Genomic DNA, 23,331 nt, shown 5'->3' on the forward strand with positions numbered 1-23,331 from the left:
CAGTAGACATACTGTATATACTTAATAAAGCAATACCACAGCATACATGCAGTAGCAATATTTATTTCACAGGATCTGGCTTGTAATTGAAAAATTAGAGTTAGAGCAACATAAATCAATACACTCACAAAAATAGTAGGAGGAGCTGCTACACACTTGGGAAAGGGGGTTAACTCCCTTCCCTATCTTAAACCAGCCGGCTGCAACTAACATCTGACCTCCATCTGAGACGTTCGGGATCGGAAATCACTCCAATCCCAGTTGTTTAATCCCTCAGATGCCGCTGTCAATGGCAGCTGCAGCATCTAACTAGCTAAACAGAGTGAGGAGATGTCCTCTATCACCCCATTAGCCCGAGCCATGATAGTTGGGTGCAGATGCGTCGTCATGGCAGCCGAGTCCTTTAAAGATCTTATAGGGCATATGGATAGCGTTGTCTGCATAAGACAACTCCGTTAAAGGCTATGTGCACCTTTTGAAAGTTTTTTCTTCAATAAAAAGTTTAGTCAGTGTGTTTGGTAACACTTTATAAGTTTTTATTAAAAATTATTTTTACTTTTTGAGATACAGCTGCTGTGTATTCTCTATACAGAGCAGCTGTATCTTGCGATGACACCTGTATCCGTCAGTCCCGCGGACCTGATTTGTTCAGTGTCAGCAGGTCCTGCGTGTCTCTGATCACAACTAAGCTATGAACTGTCAGACACGCAGACATGACGGGTACAGGATTCAGAGTGAGATACAGCTGTTCTTTATAGAGAAGCTGTATCTCAAAAATGAAAAATAATTTTTAACAAAAACCAATTATATAGTTGCACAAAACACACTAACTAAACATTTTATTAATGAAAAAAAAATCCCTTTTAAAGGTGTACATAGCTTTTAATGGGGTTGTCTTATGCAGACAATGCTATCCATATGTCCTATAAGAACTTTAAAGGACTCGGCTGCCATGATGGCCCATCTGCATCCAGATTGATTTGACCTTTTAGTAAAAATAAAAAAAATCCCTTTCAACGGTTTACATAGCCTTTACGTCATGTATGAATTTATAATATATGATGGCCATTAAAAAAATAAACAAACCATAGAAAATGCCATCAAATTTGATAAAATAATTACAGAAAAAGGCCAAATTTACTGATATAAGGGAAGATTAAGACACTGGTTCCCAGGAGGATGCAGACAAGCCACAATGCTACTTGGAGGGAGATTACCCAGGTGCAAAATACTAATGATATTCACTACCACACCTACTATTCATGAGTGGGGGGGCTGCTTAGTATAATCATTGCACACAGATAAGGCTTCTATAAGGTTCATTTAGATGATGTTATATCACAGCAAAACTGGGTCATTTTTATAAAAACTCTAGCGGTTTTCGTTTCATCTTGGTGACGAAAACTGCAAAACAAACCGACTCATGTAAGTCTATACGTAAGGGTTTAAGCCAGTGTAGTGCACCATGCTGCCTATTCGTTACGCCCATACTATTAGATCAGACGGGCTGCCAAGCACCTTCTAAGTGCAAGGAGAATTTGTGTGGTAGGCCCTGTTCACACAGAGGAATTTGCAGGCAGAAAAATGCTTGACCTGCCTGCACATCCTTAGCGCGTTCTTCGTGGCCATTGGGGGCCACGGGCAAAAAATGCTGCGAAAAAGGATTTCTCTGCCTCCCATTGATTTCAATGGGAGGTCAGAAGCAGAACCGGGCAAGAAAGAACATGCTGCTTTTTTTTTCAGGGGCTTTTTGTCGCTGATTCCGACGTGGTTTCCGTATCAAAATCAGCTCCAAAAAAAACTTAGTGTGAACTGGCCCTTAGAAGGTGCTGGGCAGCCTGTCTGATCTAATAGTATGGGCGTAACTTAATGGTGCACTACATGTAACCGTGTGACTCACACCCTTAAAGAAGCAATGTGTACAATTATAGTGCTAAACAGCTGTGTATGTATATATATATATATATATATATATATATATATATATGTATCTAGTTACTTTACATGTTATGCGTGACGGTGGACAAATTTAATTACGTTCTAGATGTACGTGAATGTATGGGGGGGGCACACGGTTCAGTCCCCCCAAGCTAACCTAACCGGCAGCACCCCACGCTAACGAAAGGCTCTAGATCAGGAGCCCAATGTGATTCTCATCTATTAAACTTTGTTTAGAGGAACCTGGACGAGCCATTTAATATTCGTCTCTGCGCTCAGCCCGGGGCTAACAAGAGTGCAGCAGACAGAGGAAATGCAAAACGCAATGTACCATAAAAGAAAACCGGGCCCATCCGCACCCATCTCTGTATCTCTACAAAGGAAATACATGTAATATTTATATGGATCGCAATACAACACGAACGAGCAGTAAACCTCCAGCAGCCATTGGTAAAACGCGTCAACCACAAAAATATATATTTTTAATTAATTTGGAAAACATCTCTTAATTGAGAGAATTCTCGCAGCTTCTCTTTTATACGGCAAATATATTCGACTTCAAATGGCAATTTATCTTCCTGCGCGATACCGGGATGGTAGCGTGATTTTTTAAAATGAAGTCAAGCATTTTCCTGAAGCGCTGGTAAATAATTACTGGATCAAAGTTAGACCTGTAATAGGTTTTGTTATTAATTACGAGGATGTGTTCCATAATTATAAGCAGGAGAGATTACTCGTATGTATTTCACTGTATGGCGATAAGTGACGGAATCGTTAATAATATCCGTCTAATAAGGAAATTCTACTTTACATATATAACGGGTGCCGTAAATGTATCATATTATTAAAGGGGAAATGTTACCTAAAAATAAAGAACACAGAATGATTTATGGAGTCATTGGCTCTGAACACAAAACAAATTTGTCACTCAGCACCCCATACCCACACCCAATTTTGGCATTAAAGGGTATTATCACAATCACATTCATTGCTAATGTTAACCCTTTAATGAGGATCTGTCACTAGTTTATTAATTCCCTATCTCCTAACTAATCTAATGGACGCTATGATGCTGATAACTACATCGTGATTTTTTTTTCAAAAACGCTTATTATTTGCAAATTTATGAGCATTTTTCTAAATATGCTAATTTGGGTATACTTGCCAAATGGGAGGTGACTCTTTCATTTCTCTCTGGGCGGTGTAATGTTTTCTGTATGACGCTGTCCAATCAGCATCATACAGTTCTCCTCTTCCCAGCCCAGCAACATTCCTGACTGTGTTTCCAACTGGTGATATCTCCGGTTGTTTTACAGCTAGAACTCCTGGTGGCATATGAAAGATTAGAATCTCGTCTTTCATATGCCACCAGAATCGCTGTTCTAGGTGGTCCGTAGCCGGAGATATGGCTGTTGTACCCCCTTCTCTCCAGCCTCAGTCTCTCACACTGTGTGAAGCAGCTTCATGCTGATAGGACAGGTTAGAGGCTGTGCAGTAGCTCCACCTCAGGAGAATCGCTGCTGTTACCTCCCACTTGTCTAGTATAGCCTCATTTGCATATTTAGAAAAAAAGCTCAGAACTTTTAAAATACTAAACTTTTTGGGACACAATTCTCTCTAGCATTAACAGTGTGACAGCGCCTCTTAGTTTAACTAGGAGATAGAGCATGACTAAATTAGTGACAGATCCCCTTTAAGGATGCAGCCAATTTTGGCATTGAGGACGCAGGGAATTTTTTTGTTCTGCCTCATTGTGTTCTGACAGCCATAACTTTTTTTATTTTGCTATTTACAAACATACAGATGTAGCCATGTTTATCTTGACTCTGATAACTTGCTGCAGCGTGATAACAGACAAGAAAAGCCATTGAAAAAGTAAAGTTAAAGTTTCATGCCATAGTGTATGTAATGCGTTAAGAGTCCAGATAAAATCGGCTACATCTTTATATGAGGGTGTAATGCCGGGGTAGGGAGACAGACAGGTGAGCCCTAATCTACCCGCCACTCAGTCCCTGCCTACTTGCAACGGCCCGTTCTAGGCGACGGCGTACAACTGGGCGACGGTCCCTACGCTCACTATGTGCACGACAGACAAACAGACAAGGGTACACAGAAGCTAGGGGAACGGGGCAGTTGCCCACGACAACACCGTGAACAACAAGAGTAGTGAACAAGCCGAGTCAAACCAGGAGTGTACGAGGTACCAAACGCAGAGCAGGAGAGTAGTCAGTAAGCCAGGATTTATATGGAGCAGAGGACAAAAGTACAAGCAGCAGCAGAGCCAGGAAACAGACAGAATCACAGGCAAAGGTGGAGCAGGAAGTGAAGGTATAAATAGACAGAGGGCGGGAGCTAGCTCCGTCTGGCCTGGCTGTGATAGGCTCTCCCACTCCTCAGCCTTCTCAGCCTTATTGGTAGAAGGAGGGGGTCACTCGATCAGACTTAGGAGCATGTGCAGATTGACTAACCACGGGCGTCGACACAAGCTGTGTCTGGCAGATCCTTTACAGAGGGCTTGGTTTTTGCGGGACGAGTAGCATCATTTTAGGGTACATATATTTTAGTGTTTAACTGCAGAACAAAAAAACATTTCCACTTGACCTGCCTAAGTAGAGTCGTGTGTTAATGAAACCTTCCCCTACCCATCCTATCCCCCCACCCCCACCTTTAGGAAAGACACGTGACACCGAGGTTGGATGTGAAATGGCCACAGCAGCCGTTTATTAATTTCACAGTTTTATAAAAACAATTTAAATCCGAAACCTTCGGATAACTAGTTAGGAATCCACCAGAGAATTCCTTCTAATAATTCACATGACCCAACATGGGTCAGAATCGTAAATAACAATTTAACGTTAACATTAACCCGAGCAGAGGAAGTCCTTGAAGCCCTTTCAGATATTCCTTTTTTAAGAACACACCGAGTTAGCCATCTGCAAACCACCAATTACCTCCAGCCGTAAACCAGCTCGGAAGCACCGTTCACCTCTGCAGATGGCTCCAACCACTAGAAGTCCACTTCAAGGGGATAACACCCGATGAAGCCCTCAAGTGATATACCGACCACTAGAAGTCCACTTCAAAGGGATAACACCCGATGAAGCCTTCAAGTGATATACCTTCCACCAGAAGACCACTTCAAAGGGATAACACCCGATGAAGTCTTCAACCATGTACCTTTTTTGGGGGACGCATACCCCCGATGCGACCCCCCCACCATTTTGTACTGACTGGCCTCAAGGACTCCCCCCGCCACAGCGAAACAGGCCTTGACCACCTTAAGCCTGTGAGTTCCGCCACGCCACCACCGCCCTTTCTATTCCTTCTGCTATCGCCAAGCTCCAAAGATCAATGCCAACCTCGGTCAGATGAACCCCGTCACTCCTCCAGAAATTCCCCACTCCTGACTCCAAATCCCTGTGCCTCACGCAAATGCCCCCGTTTTTTGCCACAAAATGGGAAACCGCCCGATTAACTTTAATGCGAGCCTTATTGACTCTCTCCACAGACCTAGCCAACCGCCAATGTTTCCTTGGGACTATGTCCGACCACACTATTACCAACTTGGGATAAGAAACCCACAAACACAACATATCGTGTTTGATATCCCTCACCAACTCACGAAAGGGGCGGACTCCTAAGTCATTCCCACCCACGTGCAACACTAAGACCTCTGGAACCCTATCAAGCCGGGCATATGTCTGGAATTCCGCCAACACCCTGCTCCACGACATACCTCTAAATCCCAGCCAATGCACAACCGCATCCTGTCGCGGAATGCGCAACTGGCGACCGTCCGGGCGGACGTCTGCCCTCAAAGCCCCCCAGTGCACGTAAGAATGACCCAGCAACCACACCAAACACGGAGGCAAATCTGAAACGGAAAAAACAATTAGACACCACCATATAACATTCCTTAAGCGTTAACAACAAACCTCATAACAAATGGGGGCGGACATAGGACTTAAATCTGTTGGACTCCCAACGACCAATACGCTGCACCCCTTCATCATCCAACCCCCAGCGCCCCGCTTCTGTTGCTGCGCCAATCCTGAAGGAATGAGATGAATATGAGCCCACCGCGACACCAACCGCCGTCAAACATTTTTTAAATACAGCTCCAAACTGAAACCTTGCGGCTTAAAACCCTGCATGCACTCTACTGGGCACATAACCGACCCCGGGAGGGCGAACAAAACTATCAGCTTACCCTTCCCTAATTGGTCAGTTTTCGACCGACGCAACCATACCTCCAGGCGATCTGCGAATAGGCTCACCTCCCCAGATCTCAGCCCCCCTGCCTGTTTGGTACTTGGCGACACCAACTCACCTATCCTAAATGCCCCAAAGAACGCTAACGAAAAAGCTAACCGAAACAAATCCATTTCGTCTGAAGAACGACAGACCGATGCTAATGAACCGCCCAACGCGCTAAGCAAAGCAAACGACACAGGCCTTCTACTATCCGCCTCCACTCTACCTCGGCGCAACCCCTTCAAAGCCTGCAACACCAGAAATTCCTTCGATACATCCTGAAAGCCTCGCAACTTAAAACCAAACGCCACCGCAGATATGAACCGGTTCACCTTTGCCACTGAAAACCCCGCCTCCCAGGCGTCCCCTAACCAGTACAAAAGTGCCACCAACCTGTCTCTATCCGTATTGACGTCACCCAACTCTCTTACCCACTCCTCCCACTGCCTCCAACAGGCAGCATAAGCACTCCACGTCGTGCACGCCAAAGACCTTTGTAACAGTTGTTCTACCGGACCGAGACCAGATCCCAAAGATGTTCCGGACAAGCCAAACCGAGACGTTCCGCTCCCGGTGCCAATTGCCGAAACCGGTCCCACTACTCCCGGCACATGCACCGCCACCACCCACGCGTTCAACGACAAACACACCAACACTAAATGTCGCAACAATTGAACTACCGGAGGAGAGGACGCCGTGATGTTATTAATGGCCAGCACCACCCCCATGTTGTCGCAGTAAAAACAAACCTTCTTATCCCTGAGCCTGTCCCCCCAAATGGTCGCCGCCACCACGATGGGGAACAGCTCGAGCAGGGCCAGATTCCGCGTGAGTCCACTGGACACCCAACTAGCCGGCCATTGACCTGCGCACCACGGACCTCCCCCGTAAGCTCCAAAACCGCCCGCCCCAGCCGCATCCGTAAAAATATTCAAATCACTCGTATCCTGCGCTGGGGCCATCCATAGCGAGCGACCATTGTACTGGCCCAAGAAGTCATCCCAAACCTGAAGATCAGCTCGGTGCTCCTCCTTGAGCCGCACAAAATGGTGCGGCGCATGCACTCCCGCCGTTGCCGCCGCCAACCTTCTACCAAACACCCTCCCCATTGGCATAATCCGGCAGGCGAAATTCAATCCATAGCGAGCGACCATTGTACTGGCCCAAGAAGTCATCCCAAACCTGAAGATCAGCTCGGTGCTCCTCCTTGAGCCGCACAAAATGGTGCGGCGCACGCACTCCCGCCGTTGCCGCCGCCAACCTTCTACCAAACACCCTCCCCATTGGCATAATCCGGCAGGCGAAATTCAACTTCCCCAGCAGCGACTGAAGCTCCCGCAGCGTCATTTTCTTCAGTCTACAAGCCCGCCGTACCTCCAGCCTCAAAGCACCCAACTTATCCGCAGGGAGACGACACTCCATTCCCACCGAATCTATTTCAATTCCCAAAAAACAAATCGTCGCTACCGGGCCCTCCGTTTTTTCTGGCGCCAAAGGGATCCCAAAATCCCTCGCCACCATCTGTAGTGCATAAAGCAAATTACCGCAAACCGGCGAACCCCCCGGGCCAACGCACAAAAAATCATCTAAGTAATGGATCAACGAGTCGACCCCGGATACTCCCCTCGTTACCCACTCCACGAAGCTACTAAACGCCTCGAAGTATGCACAAGAAAGGGAACACCCCATCGGAAGGCACCGATCCACGTAAAAAGCCCAATTCCAAAAACAACCCAACAGCCGTTGGCTTTCTGGATGAACTGGCAACAACCTGAACGCCGCCTCGATGTCGGTTTTTGCTAGCAGCGCACCTGGACCCGCAGCCCGCACTAAACCCACCGCCTTATCGAATGAGGTATAGACTATGGAGCACAACCTGTGATCAATCCCGTCATTTACCGACGAACCCTTGGGATACGATAAGTGTTGAATCAAACGAAATTTCCCGGGCTCGCGCTTAGGAACAATACCCAACGGGGACACAACTAAATCTTTTACAGGCGACTCAACAAAAGGCCCCGACATGCGACCCAACGAAACTTCTTTTAACAATTTCTCCGACACGACCTTGGCATGCAAGTAAGCCGATTTTAAATTCCTCCGCGTAACCGGAACCTCATAAGGAGGCGGAGGAATAACAAAACCAACACAAAACCCTTCGTAAAGCAACTTAGCCGCCGCCCTATCCGGATACTCATTTAGATAAGGGGCCATCTTTTCCACCCTCACCGGTGACACCCCCTTGACCAGCCGCGGAGGACTGGTTCCCTGACCTCTTTTTTCGCAGACATTTTGCCGCCCCGTGTGATGCACCATTACACTCGGAACACACGTGCTTGAACTTGCACGTGGCCCCGAACTTACACTGGCCTTCATTAAATTGCCAGCAAAAACCCGCCTTTCCCCCGCCGCCTTGTCCAACCTGACTAGACTGGCCTCCTTGGCCGGCGCTCCCGGGAAAGGACTGCCTAACCGGAGCCGTAACCCGTAACCAGAGAGCAATATCCTTCTGGTCCCACCGAATCGCCGGCCGAACCGCTTTCCGCTGACGGAATTGCTCATCGTATCGCAGCCACGCCTGACCCCCATACGCCCTATGAGCCTCCCCAATGGCATCAAAATAACAAAACAACGCCGAACAATTTTCCGGCGCCTTTTCCCCTATCACACTAGCCAATATGGCGAACGCCTGTGACCAATTAACGAACGTCTGCGGGATAAGCCTATACCGCCGCCGTTCCTCCTCGTCCTTTTTACTCTCGTCCCGCTTGCTCTTATCCAAATTAAATTTAGCGAGCGGCAAGAGAGAAAAAATCTCAACATATTCGTCCTTCCAGATCCGCTCACGCACCTCCTGCTTTAAATGCGCCCCCCAACGGACCTTCGAAACAAACGTACACCTCCCCACGAGCACGATCATCAATACACACCCGATCGCCGTCTTTTTGTGCCTCGGTCTGTACCGACACCGCGACCGCCTCCCTAACCGCCAGCACGGGCCGCGCCTGTAACAATCCCACGTCCCTGGGGCCCTCCCACACTACCGCCGGGGACACTTCCGTGACTACCGGCGCCGCCGCCCTATCTAGGCGCCCGACAGCTCCCTCAAGCAACCCACTAAATCTGCCAGACCCGCGCCATCGCGCCCGCCCGCGCCACTACCGGCCACCGATGCGACGCTAGCAGCCCCCCCGCCGACACCCGACATAAAAATCGCTGGATATGACAATGATGGAGTTACACACTCACCGGGCCGCACAGGCGCTGTGTTCCCGTCAGCCGGACCATCCTGACCTCGACGATACGCGTCCAGTTCACCTTCCTCCAGCTCTTCTCTCGCAGACGACTGGCCATCCCACCGACATCTACGGATCGGAGATGATGAAGCGCTGACCGATGGGCCGGCAACCTGCCGCCCGACCGATGGAACCCAGACTTCCAACCGGACCTGTTGCCTCAACGTCGCTGCAGATCTAGGCGTCCGTCTCGATGATCCTGAAGAAGCCTGCCCCCTGGCCGGAACATCACCAGGCGGGGCGGCCGTACCTTGTCCTCCAAATCTTCCATCCGATGGGGGAGGGGTGACAGGGAGCCCGGCCTGCGACTCCCTGCTTACCGCCGGACCCCGTCGCGGCTTGGGATTCCTGCCAGGACGCAGGGCCTGGGAAGGGGCGGTCCTCCCAGCTGCCTGGCCTGCAGCGTCCGTGATCGGGCTCCCTCTGCGACGCCGTGTCCGCGGGACTGCCTCAGGACTGAGGCGCTCTGGAGGTCGGGACCGCCGGGAGGGACGGGTCGACCCGGCCTGAGTCGCCGTCACCCCCGGCAACGCTCTCTGCCTGCTCCGAGCAGGAGCGGTTGTTGCCGACTCCCCCCCCGCCGCCATGCTAGGAAGGGGGCCGGGGGAGGGGAGCCTGTCTCCTGCAACAGACCCGGAACGCTGGGCCTGACGTGGCGAAACGGCGTCCGGGATCCTCGCTAATGCAGCCACGGTCTCCTCAAGCCATCCGGGACCGTGGTGCACAGCAGCTGCACGCAGCTGCTCTAATAAAACTGCCTCCGACATATTTACGAGCGCGGGCAACGGGGAGCTTGTCTTCCCTGTGCTACTCCTCCCGCTGCTTCCGGCTCAATGCCGAAAACAGCGGGAAGCGCAGCAACGCCCCCCCCCCTGACTCCTCCTTGTCCCCCCCTCCGACTCCCTCCAACTCTCCCTCACCTGTTAACCCTTTCCCTACCAGGGAGGTCATGGAGGCTTCCCCTTAAGCCCTGCAGGCTGCGTCCAGCCCCTTCTATAATTCTTTTTTTTAAATTAATGTGTGAACTTAAGTCTACAACTCTTTACAGTTATGGGGAAAGCAAATATGTATATATTTATATGTTTGATCTTTTTTATTTACTAAATGCTATTTTTAGAGGGGAGAAAGGCAAATTTTTTATTTTATTTGTTTGTATCTGTGTTTTCAACATACTATATCACAATTCGGGCATTGTGGTATAAAAAGACATGATAACAACATTAAACAATGATCCATGGATGAAAACAGATACTCAGTTGTACAGAGACTGTACAATGAAATCTTCAGGGCTATTGACATTGATATTTTCCCCCTCAGGTACCAAGAACAATACAAGTCAGAGACACCCAATTCCAACACATGTCACAGGAACAGAGCTGGCCAGGTTCCACAAGAAGAAAGGTGCGAATAGTTGAATAGTGTAGACATGCTTAGGTGCATAAGGGGGAGGTACAGCACAGGGAAATTAGGTCCCAGATGCCACAAAATTAGACCAGGGGGACCATTGGGTTGAGAATTCACCAACTTTTTTTTTTTAACAACTTTTTTAAACTTTATCTTTTTTTTTTTGTGTCTTACTTGGGACTTTTATATTTAACTTTTAACAAATAATGCTTTGGAATATTTCTGTATACACAATAGTCCCTATCTAAGGCACAACCTAATAGAAAGCTACATATGCCCATTGGGGCCTTTCTTAGATACCTCTCCCACTTGGAGGCCGGTGGTGGTAAAAAATTTGTTTACCAGTGATAGCAAGTAAAAGCCGGTCATTTTGCGTGCACTGTCTGGTCATTTCCTATTTGGATTGGACATTCCTCGTTTGCCTGGCCGCCCAACCATAAGAAAGTCATTAGCATCAGGCCTAGGCAAAGTCTGAAATTGGCACCGCCTGGAGATTTCATCAGGGAAGACAATAGAGAGCCAGAGATGCCCAAATTTAGCAGCCGGACATGCGCACACTGCCTGCCCAGCCCTGAAAGTCAAGAGCCAAGGTCGTGGCAAATCACACTCACCTACTTTTTACCAATGTGTTGCCGCACCAAATAGGAAGCAGAAGGGTTGTGACGATGGGCATCTCACTGGCTGACTGGTAAATGAGGAGAAAGATCCTGGGGGGAGGAAAGACCAGGGAACATAGTGACATAAAGCATACCCTCAGCCAAACATGCAAATGTCATGTTGCCCCATAATCCACATTTGTAGTAAATGTGTTGAGCTTCCTGACCTGTTAACATCTAAACATTTAAGTGTGGGTTACATTTGGGGCTGTAGGTCTCTGGTGTCCTCCTTACCTGCAAGCAGAGTCTTGAAGCCTCTCCAAGAATACACTTGGGGGACTACTACAATACCTGTTAATTCTGCATCTCCTTCTGGCCGTATCCTGTTCCGGAAGATTACATAAGGCTATTGACAGCCAATCATCTCTGTCCCTCTCTTCATGGGGCGGAGTTTACACATCGCCTGTGACATAAATGCTGCTGCGCAGGACGCAGCCTTTATACATTCTTGTGCCTTATACTTGCATTTGTGACCCTACAGCACCATCCTCACAATTTGGAATGATTTATATATTTGGAGCTTCTGATAGATGTAATGTGGCCACACCTCCATATGTGATGCCTGGAGAAGGCATTATGGGACATGTAGTTACCAGAGCTAGTATCTGCAAACAGTCATATATACCATCAAGATATCGAAGCTATATTATTCTTTTCTAAAAATCAAGTTAGAGATTGCTTCAGGTTAATAGAAGAACACTGCTATAATGTGGGCTAGGATAGAAAAGGATGGGCATGATTTCATATGTTTGCTGGAGTTTCCCTTTAATTTTTAGATCTTGGGCTGTAAAAATATCCTAGTACTATTTATGTCTATTGTACACATGCAAATAACTCCAATTTTACATTTGTGGAATAATCCTGCAAAAAAAAAAAACCTAACCTTCATGACATTAAAGGGGTTTTCTGAGATCTTATACTTATTTTAATTTATTTCTGGCCGCCTTCTTTTTCCCACATAAACCCCCATAAATACTTTTTATTACTTTGGAAGTCATTTCAGTCCTATAATCTTCATTTATTGTAATCCCGCACTTTGTTGACATCCCTCCGTTGCGTTAATGACAGCTTCCGGCTCCGCTCCCAGTATGCACTGTTTCCATACCCGGCCACGCCTAACCCGCCCAGTACACACTGATGTCTTTCCTCCCTCCTCCCCCGTTGCTCTCATTACATCACTAGTAGCAGTGGAGGCTCAATGTATTGAGCATGCTTGGTTCAAAGAGATACTCTTTCAACTGGGCCAACCCGCTGATTGAGCGTCATTGATGATGTGCCGTTCAGAGAGCAGTCCGGAAGAAGCATTTGTCCGGAAAAGAACAAGAACAGCGCTGAACGGTCGAGACGTCATCGGAGGTCCAGAATTCCGATGGGGACAGTGTCACATGACCGGAGTTGCGATAAGGGAAATTCAAGATCTTTAAAAATTTAAGTATATGAGAAAGTTTGTTTAATAGCTATGTGCTCTCTGTTTATTAATAATTATTTGAAACTGGAAAACCTCTTTAAGCCATATAAGGGTTAATACAGATACGAGAGCATTATATGAATATTACATACCGGACAAATCCAATCATCCAGAAGAAATAACTGGTGCACCTTTCGAGCATTAATTTCTCCCTTAGGAGGAACAATCATGCTTCACTATCCCGGTGATTGGAATATGATCTGATGAAGAGAAAGGAACTCAAAAAATTCTTGTTCCTCTCGTACTTGCAGAATACAAGGTCAATGTGTAAACAAAACACGACCATCTTCAGGGTAATCCGCTGAATTTCTAAATAATATAATTTGCTTTTAAGAAAACGTTTTAGTAAAATTCACATGAGATTGTTTGTTCTCCTCGGAGTTGAATAAATGGTTGTCATTTTAAATATTGCTTTTGCTCGTAACAGATGTATTCCATTTACTTCCATGCCATAATGCTGCAGGCGAGCCGTATTGAATCAAGATGTTCCACAACACCAAACCATTGACCTCATTCACGATGCGGAGAATCACTGATGGGAAATAAAAGTGAGGGTGTATATGTTTCTAGAAGAAAAGACGAGGATGAGGAGGGGTATCGGAGCTCTGCCGCTGATTGTTGTAAGATTAGAAAATAATCAGATAATGTTATCTGAAATATAACAATTTTACATTTTAAGCTTTTCCAAGGCAAATAAAAATCAACTCCAAGTCAATGACCTATTTTTACTATAATTATCAGTACATATAAGAAAATAGAAGCTTGATGACTGCCGGGAACAGACAGACTCCTTACCCACCTTTTCAAAACGCCTCCTTGCTGACTCCCGGAACAAAAAGAAGACCTTCAGGTCTCCCGGAGGAGAAGGTCAAATTCCCGGTTGTCCTCCTTAAAATCCACTCACCCCTACCCGTTCCTGCATTCACCTTCTCTCTCGGGCGCCACTGCAGACAACGTGCTGAAGCCGGAGGTGGTGTCAGGGCATGATCTGCAGCAACGCCCAGGAGTGTAGAAACGGGTAGAGGTGAGTATGTTCTGTCTATGGTCTGAGGTCTGTATTTATTTAGGAGTATTTGTTTATGGGGTCTGTATTTATTTAGGAGATCTGGTCTGGGATCTGTATTTATTTACTGGGTGTAGGATCTTAACTGTATTTATAGGGGCTTGGGTCTCTATTCAGGTCTATATTTAGGGAGGTCTGTATAAATTAAGGAGGTCTGGCCAAGTGTCGGTATTTTTTTTAGGGAGTCTGGTCTGAGGTCTGTATTCATTTTGGCGTGTGATTTAAATTTCATAGTTTGGAGCCGTGTCCTATATAAATAGACAGGTCATACATTTTGCCAGCTGCTTCTTCATGCTTTTCAGAATCTCCCTGATGTGCCTTTTCTAAAGTAATGCCAAAACCGGGCCAAAACTTTGTCCCCAACAAAAACACCAATTTATTTTAATGTGTGGGGCAGGGGCATGGCTAGTATCTTAAAAGATCAACCACAAAACATATATTTACCCCCCTGCCCCGAAAAAGAAATGCATTTGTATATACATATCGGAGATAGCATATCTATAAGGCCTCCCACACACGAGCGTGTTTGGTCTGTGATATACGGGTCCATACGTCGGCCGAATTTCCCTGACCGAACACACAGCTGGGAGCCAGGCTACTAACATCATAGTTATCTATGACACTAGGAGTCCCTGCATTGCTGCGGGACAACTGTCCCATACTGTAATCATGTTTTCAGTACGGGACAGTAGTTCCGTGGAGAGGCAGGGACACCCAGCGTCATAGATAACTATGATGCTAGGAGCCCGACTCCATGCAGTGTCTTTGGTCCGGGAAATGCGGCCACGTACGGACCTTATATCACAGACCAAACACACTCGTGTGTGAGGCTCCTAATACTAAGGCTCCTATAGCTACACAGCTGGATAGAATTGGATACTGTAGCGCCCATGGCCGCGGGCCGTCGGGTTCACTCACCTCCCGACGCCCGCAGCCATGGATCTGTGAGCGCTGGCCTCCGTCTCCCTCCTAGGAGATGCCAGCGCTCACTTCCGCTCCGTCCGGCTAGGTCCCGTAGGGTGCGCGCGCACGCTCGCGCCCGCTCTTAAAGGGCCAGCGTGCGCACATGAAAACAATGATCATTAACCCACATGATTTCCTGCTCTATAAGAATGCCCCAGCCCTTCTGATCCTTGCCTGAGCGTTGTTAGTCTTTCCCAGTCTGTCTCGCAAATGGTCCCTTAGTGTCTCCCGTTCCAGCTGTTACCCGTGCCCTGTTACCGTTCCTGTATTCCGCATTGTTCCTGTGCCTACCCGTGTTCAAGTGTCATCTGCCACGTCAAGTGCCATCTGCCACGTCAAGTGCCACCTGCCACGTCAAGTGTCATCTGCCACGTCAAGTGTCATCTGCCACGTCAAGTGTCATCTGCCACGTCAAGTGCCATCTGCCACGTCAAGTGGCATCTGCCACGTCAAGTGCCATCTGCCACGTCAAGTGTCTTCTGCCACGTCAAGTGCCCTCGGCTCATCGGATACTGCCCGCCACGTCTGGCACCACTTTCCGCACCTGCCTCCATCCGTGCTGAAGCCACAGCCACCGCCCGGACTATTTCAGGTACCTAAGCATTACTGTCTGCCATCTTACTTTCACATAGACTGTGACCTGGTCAGCTGCCTCCCCGCTACGGCGGAGCGGCCTAGTGGGTTCACAAACCCAGTGTCCGTGACAGATGCATTGTCTCAGCAGACAGTGTCACACATGCTAGGCTAAGATAGAGGGCCCCAGCAGACAGTATCACAGATGATAGGCTTAGATACATGGCCCGAGCAGACAGTATCACACGTGATAGACTAAGCACTCATTTAGGCGAGCGTGATTCTCGTTCGTGTGATGTGTGTTGAAACAACGCACAGCACACGGACCCACAGATTTCAACGGGGCTATTCACACATGCGTGAGTTTTCAGGCAGCGAGTGTCCGTTGTGTGAAACTCACTGCATGTCCTATATTGGTGCGCACCTAGTCGCCCATTGAAGTCAATAGAGCCCATCAGACAGGATCACACGTGGGCCATGTATTTAAGCCTACCACATAGTAGGCTTAGATACAGGGCCCCAGCAGACAGTAATCTTCTACAGTACAAGATTACTGTCTGCTGGGGTCCTGTATCTTAGCCTGCCTTGTGGTAGGCTTAGATACATGGTCTAACAGACAGTATCACACATAGGCCCTGTATCTAAGCCCATGTGTGATGCTGTCTGTTGGACCCTGTATCTAAGCCTACCACAAGGCAGGCTTACATACAGGAAGCCAGCAAGCAGTACCATGTATTTTATGACATAGGCCCCAGTGACTATAGTAAATGTCTATAGACGTGGTGGGGGGGGGGGGGGGGGCTGTGGCTCGGTCGCAATTGTGACCGCTGCGACCCCTGTAGCGGCAGTCACCCGGGGATCCGGGGCACCGGGCCAAAGATCCGGGGGTTGAGCTCCGGATGCCCAGTGCTAGCATTGTCCCTGGTGTGGGGCAAGGCCACAGGTCTATCTTGAGAGTGACAGACGTTAACCAATAGAATATTGCCACTGGTGCTGTATGCCAATAGTCGTTTACCCAGCGACATGTTCCTGCGTTTTAGATATCTCTATTGCTAGCAGTAACTTTTCATCCCACTGCTGGTCAAAACAACCCTGCAAGATCTGGGGAAAAAAGGACAATCCACAGGCAAGAGTTAACTACAATAGCTGGTGCCATTCCTCCCCTCTCCTCTACATGACGAGGCACCTATCAGAACTTTACTTGGCAAAACGTAAAACGTAAAAAGTAAAACTATATGTTATGGCTTCATGCAAAACTAATAAAATATATTATATTATTTTATATAATATAATATACTATAATATATACTGATATTATAAATAATTATAGTATAACAAAGAGGAGAAAAAGAAGACAAATTAAGAAGAAATAAACTTCCCATTCTTCATAGATTGATAGGCGCGTTCCAATCATTATAATTTGTTTTGCATAATTCAGTAGTTCATGACAGAAAATTCTACTTTCTAATATATCTTATTGGGGGGGGGGGGGGGAATGACATATTCATCATCTTTCAGCAGCTTAAAGTTCATCTTTCCTGCCTCTTTAAATATTTAGAAACCTCCTCAGTCCCCAGAAAATCCATCTAGTGTAAAACAGTAAATACAGAATAGAGAGGAGACGGAGGAGGGATATGTAGCTGCAGTATCTTACTTAGTGTTTCAGTGAAATAGTATGAGTTAGAAAGGGGAGGAGGACCCACAGGGGAGATACCAGATTGGCTCAGAGCACACACCACAGCGCTTACATCACAACAGGACGGGCATGCACTGAACAAGCATAGAGAGAGAAAATACCTTTACAGGAACCAGCAGAGGAAAGGAAATAAACTCAAAATCTGCAGGTTACGCACAAGTAAATTCTGGCTGCACTTTATCTAATCAACATGTACAGCTGTTTCAGGAGGAAAGTATTAATATTTAAAAAAAAAAAAAAAACATAGGTCCACTTTGTTATGTTTTGGGGTACACTTCTAAATAAATAAACGGGAAGGTGTCCGTGGACAATAGATGTAAATGGGTCCATAATTGCGGACCGTAATTGTGGTCCGCAATTACGGACTATTTTTTACGGTCATGTGCATGGGGCCTTAGTCAGTAGAAACCCCTATGCAGTTTCCTGCAAATTAAAAATACCTTGGCCAAAGGGGTGTAGCGCTGGTAACTAGAAATGGGACAGTAAACAAAAAGATGAAAAGACGTGGTCTGCACCTTTATTTTATATTTATAGTTTACATTTTACATTTTATAGTATGTTTTATATTTTTGCTTAGCAGCAATAGATCACCGTAGAAATGGATATGCGTACGATGTATTTTTCTCCCCTGTTGGTAGATCTTATTAATGAAGGCAATATATTCTAGTGCAAAAGAGAAAGAAAAGGAAAAAAAAAATCATGTATCCTCTAAAAATGCCTATTGCAATATAATTTATGTATCGTAATTTGCATTTCATTAGCACAATACATAAAAATATATATATATTAGCTGATATATAAAGATAGAAAGTATAAAAAGATAGAAATCTATCAAATAATAGAAAATAAAAATCCTAACGATCAGCTTTAACGTCATCTGAAGTCAGATAGAATAAGTCTCTCATTATTCATAGGCCACTCGATAGACGTCCATGTTATACTGTCTGTGGGTAAGCAAGAAGTGGAGGCAGAGGGCTTGTTTCTAATCTGTAACGATAGTCTAATGGCCGCTGCCTTCCGCTCCTGACATCGTGTACTTACCTGTCCCCGGCGTGTACTGGCTTCCGGCTGGCACCACGCCTCACATTCCACGCTGCTGGAAATCTCTCCTGCCGGCCCTCTCCTCAGCTTTCCTGCCAACTAATAATGCGATGCCTGTTTATCGTGACAACTGTCTGCCACCTGCCCTGCCCACTGGCTCTGCTAACAGCACGTGCCCTTCTGCCGGCTAGCCTGACCTACGCTAGAACAGGATCCTGCATCTTGACTGCTGTTATTGTATCTCGCCTGTCCACGTGGGCCATTCCCAACGGAGACTACTCTGGAGGTAGAGACCTAGGAATTCTAGCGGCCAAGTCCACATCTCTGTACGGAGGTGGAAGGGTGAACACCTGGCTTTGCCTTAGACTCCGCTCCCGGGTTTAGCCAGACACCTTTTCTCTTCTGTCGGGAGAAGCGTAGGCCTGGGCATTGTGCTGTTTGATATACAAGCTTTCTTATCCACTTTTAAAACAATATTGCTCCGCTTCCCCTCTCTGTTTCTTGCTGTTTCACTGAAATACTGAGTGAGTTACTGCAGCTACATCCCCCTCCTCCATCTCTTCTCTGTCATCTATTTACTGTGTTACACTATACAGGTCTTCTGAGAAACCCGAGGAGGTTTCTGAACATTTACAGAGAGATTGCAGGTAGAGAAAGGAAGACTACCGGCTGCTGGAAGGTGAGGAAGATGTCACTTTACCAAAATAAGATATCTTAAAAAGATCCATATATTTACTTGTAAAAACTTTCTAAGGGAAAAAATTATTTTGATGATAGGTATACAGTGTTCCCTCGAGCTACAATGGCCTCAGGTTACAATATTTTTAACATACAATGGTATTTCCTGTGCCATTGTAACTTGAAACCACATTCAACATACAATGCACAAAATGTCTGGATCTTGGGTGCGTGTGATTGGATGGAAGATCCAGCCAATCAGCATGCACATTTTACTGGTGAAGCACCTGTTGCAATGCAGTGCCTGCCCTGATTGGCTGTCTAGTTTCACCTCTCTGCAGTACAATACTTCATGTCCTGATTGGCTGTCTAGTAGCACCTCTCTACAGTACAGTACTACATGTCCTGATTGGCTGTCTAGTGTCACCTCTCTACAGTACAGTACTACATGTCCTGATTGGCTGTCTAGTGTCACCTCTCTACAGTACAGTACTACATGTCCTGATTGGCTGTCTAGTGGCGCCTCTCTACAGTACAATACTTCATGTCCTGATTGGCTGTCTAGTGGCACCTCTCTACAGTACAATACTTAATGTCCTGATTGGCTGTCTAGTAGCACCTCTCTACAGTACAGTACTACATGTCCTGATTGGCTGTCTAGTGTCACCTCTCTGCAGTACAATACTTCTTGTCCTGATTGGCTATCTAGTAGCACCTCCCTACAGTACAGTACTACATGTCCTGATTGGCTGTCTAGTAGCAACTCTTTACAGAACAGTACTACATGTCCTGATTGGCTGTCTAGTAGCAACTCTTTACAGCACAGTACTACATGTCCTGATTGGCTCTCTAGTGGCACCTCTCTACAGCACAGTACTACATGTCCTGATTGGCTGTCTAGTAGCAACTCTTTACAGCACAGTACTACATGTCCTGATTGGCTATCTAGTAGCACCTCTCTACAGTACAGTACTACATGTCCTGATTGGCTGTCTAGTGGCGCCTCTCTACAGTACAGTACTACATGTCCTGATTGGCTGTCTAGTAGCACCTCTCTACAGCACAGTACTACATGTCCTGATTGGCTGTCTAGTGGTAACTTTCTACAGTACAATACTTAATGTCCTTATTGGCTGTCTAGTAGCACCTCTCTACAGTACAGTACTACATGTCCAGATTGGCTATCTAGTAGCGCCTCCCTACAGTACAGTACTACATGTCCTGATTGGCTGTCTAGTGGCGCCTCTCTACAGTACAGTACTACATGTCCTGATTGGCTGTCTAGTGGCGCCTCTCTACAGTACAATACTTCATGTCCTGATTGGCTGTCTAGTAGCACCTCTCTACAGTACAGTACTACATGTCCTGATTGGCTTTCTAGTGTCACCTCTCTGCAGTACAATACTTCATGTCCTGATTGGCTATCTAGTAGCACCTCCCTACATTACAGTACTACATGTCCTGATTGGCTGTCTAGTAGCAACTCTTTACAGCACAGTACTACATGTCCTGATTGGCTGTCTAGTAGCACCTCTCTACAGTACAGTACTACATGTCCTGATTGGCAGTCTAGTAGCAACTCTTTACAGCACAGTACTACATGTCCTGATTGGCTCTCTAGTGGCACCTCTCTACAGCACAGTACTACATGTCCTGATTGGCTGTCTAGTAGCAACTCTTTACAGCACAGTACTACATGTCCTGATTGGCTGTCTAGTAGCACCTCTCTACAGTACAGTACTACATGTCCTGATTGGCTGTCTAGTAGCACCTCTCTACAGTACAGTACTACATGTCCTGGTTGGCTATCTAGTAGCGCCTCTCTACAGTACAGTACTACATGTCCTGATTGGCTGTCTAGTAGCACCTCTCTACAGCACAGTACTACATGTCCTGATTGGCTGTCTAGTGGTAACTCTCTACAGTACAGTACTACATGTCCTGATTGGCTGTCTAGTGGTAACTCTCTACAGTACAATACTTCATGTCCTGATTGGCTGTCTAGTAGCACCTCTCTACAGTACAGTACTACATGTCCTGATTGGCTGTCTAGTAGCACCTCTCTATATTACAGTACTACATGTCCTGTTTTGCTCTTTACCTGCGCCAGTATGAGTTGCTCCTTTAGACACCAGGTGAGGATGGCTCCATGTTATATTTCTGGTACACTGTGTTCTGTACAGGCTCCTGAAGTGTCCTCATCATAGAAAGTGATTTACAGCCATTAGCAGCTGCAGTATTTCTGACTTTTATATGTGAGAACTTGCTTTATTGGCATTATTTGCTTGGTCATCATTTTTTCTTTCTGTGGTTAACATTTTAGGGGCTTTGGAACCAAATACTAGTTTTCCATAGAGTTATGGCCTCAAGTTACAATATTTTTAACTTAAAATTGTTGCCCCGGAACCAATTAATATGGTAACTTGAGGAACCACTGTACTTTACCACTAACAGCACACCCTGTGGTCAAGCTTAGTATTGCAAATTAAACTTAGTAATGGCTTACACGTGAAATGTAATATGTTGTATCATTGTGTATATTTGTATTTTATTTCATCCTTCATTTGTTTAGATCTCGAATTTAAAAAACAATTAAGGTTAATTAGCTCAGCAAAATAGTATGATGAGCGGCACAGGGGCGGGCACCTCTTTAAATGAATACAATGTCTTAGTATTAGGCACTCTGGAATATATCAATGCCAGCAAGGGTAATTATTTTGACAAAAGCAAATTTTCACAGCCCTGATCTTTTCTATAAAATAGGTCATGTTATTCTATCAAAGTATCTTTATGTATCCCATGCAAATCTTTGCCACGAATATGCCGCCTTTCAATGCTGAAGCATTTTAACATGTAAAACTGAGGCTTTCATACAAAGAAAGACACTGCCGTTTCCTACATTTACAGATGTACAAAAAGCTGCTTGAATGAAGAATGCCATCAAGGAAAAAGCTGCAAATTCATTTTCGGCTTATTTGCATCTCAATGCAGAGTTCTCTTACCACTTTGCTTCTGTGTACAGGATTAATGTGTAAGGGGAAAAAAAAAATCAAATCCATTTGCTTTCCACAACGATCCAAATAATTTATTTATTTAAGAATTTTATTTAAATAATTATTATTTTTTTTAATGGCATTGGCAATGGAATTTACATTGCCATTTAAGCATGCATTACTAAATGACGTCGTTCACTGACAAATCCATTTTTCGACCCTGATTTTCGAACCTTTTATAAATTCATAAACAGTATTAAATAAAAAATAAATGACTGAAAAGGGAAATAAATATAATAATTTTTTTTTTCTTTTTTTTTTTAATCCCCTTAGTTTTTTATTGTATTATTTATTTCAAACATAAGCCTCTATTGTTAAGCGTTCAATATGGTTTTATACTGCAGTTACACAGATGGTCCATGCCTCCCCCCAGGTAGGCTTTTGATATTAGTAGAAAAAAAAAATCGGTATGTAAATTATTCTATCTATTAAGCCACTTATATTTTGTATACAGGTGACGTAAGACATTTTATTTTCAGTGTTTGGGGACAAATTCACTAAATAAATTATAAAAAAATATATATATATTAAAAAATATATAGATTCAAAATATGCAGCAATTTCATCAATGCCCTTTGGGCCAAGCGGTCGAAAAAAAACATTATTTTCAGCTTTTGTTCCAGAGTATTTAGTAAATTGGAAGCACAGATGTTCACAAGTTAACGACTGGGACCAGTGCGCAATGTAGAAAACCCTGAAGTTCCAAAGGTCTCTATGACCACATGTCAATCTGCAACATTTTTGGCTTAATACTGCCATTGAGGAGGGAATAATGTAGTACTAAAATATTAGTATGTAATAACGGATGTCAACAAACACGGGATGAAACAAATGAAGTAAATGCCATATGTTGACATTCTAAATTTTGAGTTTTATTTTCAAAATTTGAATTGAAAATATTTCATTTTGTCTTGTTATTATTTTTTATATTTATTTGATTTATTTTTATTTATTATTTATTCATTCTTTTTTATTATTCTTTTTTATTAGTCTCCTTTAGGCTATGTTCACACGGGGTATTTTGCAGGAGGAATATCTGCCTCAAAATTCCGTTTGGAAGTTTGAGGCAGATTTTCCTCTCCCTGCACGCCAATTTTCGCGGAGTTTTTCGCGCCGTTTTTCGCCCGCGGCCATTGAGCGCCGCGGGCATAAAACAGCGCGAAATACGCTTTCTCTGCCTCCCATTGAAGTCAATGGGAGGTCAGAGGCGGAAGCACCCGAAGATAGGGCATGTCAATGGGAGGCATT

This window comes from Rhinoderma darwinii, chromosome 5 (genome assembly GCF_050947455.1).
Source record: "Rhinoderma darwinii isolate aRhiDar2 chromosome 5, aRhiDar2.hap1, whole genome shotgun sequence".
In the NCBI taxonomy this organism is placed as follows: domain Eukaryota; kingdom Metazoa; phylum Chordata; class Amphibia; order Anura; family Rhinodermatidae; genus Rhinoderma; species Rhinoderma darwinii.